Below are 1,537 nucleotides of genomic sequence, written 5' to 3'. Positions count from 1 at the left end.
GTGTGTGTGTGTGGAGAGAGAGAGAGAGAGAGAGAGAGAGAGGGAGAGAGAGAGAGAGAGAGAGAGAGAGAGAGAGAGAGAGAGAGAGAGAGGGAAGGTGGACGAGTCGGTGGGTAAGTGGTGAGCAGATGGATAGGCAGATAGGTGGGTGGATGGGTGGGTTGATGGACGAATGGGTAAAAAGATGGATGGGTGATGTTTGATATACTTATAGACTGGAATATGAGTGGACTTCACCGCTGGGAGATGTACAGATCTACGATGTCAGCTTCTTCTAGCTAATCATTGACAAAACAGGGACTGTGGTTGCCACAAAGTATTTTCACATGGTATTATGGTTGTCACTGATGTCTCTAATCTTCATGCATGTTTGCATTACTTTGCTTTCATGGTTATTAGTTCCCATTTACACAGATTGCTGTTTGTCATTACCAATGAACTGCAAAAGCTGCGTGTGCAACATGGCATCAGAGTTTCTTTCAACATCCTTACTGTATTTATTTTAGTTACTGGTGCCGCTCTGTCAAGAGGTTCCTATCTTTCACTCCATGGTGACGGGGGAGAGGAGAGGAGGGAGGGGCCTAGCACAGTAATGGATCAGCACACCTTTAAGTGGAAGTGAACTGCAGAGGACAGAACCAATGGGAGCAGCTGCATACAGGGAAACTGACCTAGGAACATTTGGAGGTGCAAGAGGAACAGGCCAAGCCGGGTACGGTGAGCTGCCAGATCCTCGACAAGGCTGGGGCCAGCATCTGTCTTGGGCTTCCCTGCTGGTAGATGGTGTTTGCCCACACTCCTCTGAGGCAGTACAGAAGCCCAGGGCCCTGGTGGCAGGGTTAGAGAAAGACACAGATCTGTCCCACAGAGCCTGTGAGCTAGCCTGAACTCCGGGGCCTTGCTCTTTCCTCCTCAGCTCCCTCACCTGCTCTACACAGCAGGGTACCTAGTTTCTCTCCTCACAAACTCCAAGGAACTAACTTCCAAAAGACAGATTGCTTCCATGAAGGAAGGGGAGAAGGACAATTGCCAGGTACTTCCATGTCCCTTGGAGCTTTTGATCAAGGACCCACAGACTAGAAAGGAGCAAAAAGATGGCTTATCGCAGTTCCTCAAACCTGTGGCTAAAATGGCATAGTAGATGCCTTGGAGGGATGCATGGGTTCCTCACAGGACCCTGGCACTCCTCAGCTGCATGGGTTAGTTTTGTTTTTTTGTGGCACTGGGTATCAATCAGGACCTCGTGGACACTAGGCCATGCTTTACCACTGAGCTATGCTCTCAGGTGCCCTACTTCTTCTGCAGCAGGCTCAGCGTCTATTTCTGCCCACTCCTGCTGCAAGACAGTGGAGAAGGGATTGCTAATGGTGTCGAAACTGGGTCCTGGCACTTATTAAAGGTAGCACACAACATAACCTGTCTGTGACCCAGGGAAGACTCAACAAGCCATTGGGCCAAGATACATGTTGAAGCACCATATCACCAGGGACTAGACATACGGGGCCTGGAAGGTCAAAGTGAGACTTTGTGGTTGTTG

The sequence above is a fragment of the Microtus ochrogaster genome, chromosome 1, assembly GCF_000317375.1.
Source record: "Microtus ochrogaster isolate Prairie Vole_2 chromosome 1, MicOch1.0, whole genome shotgun sequence".
Taxonomy (NCBI): domain Eukaryota; kingdom Metazoa; phylum Chordata; class Mammalia; order Rodentia; family Cricetidae; genus Microtus; species Microtus ochrogaster.
Note: the sequence above shows the minus strand (reverse complement) of the source record.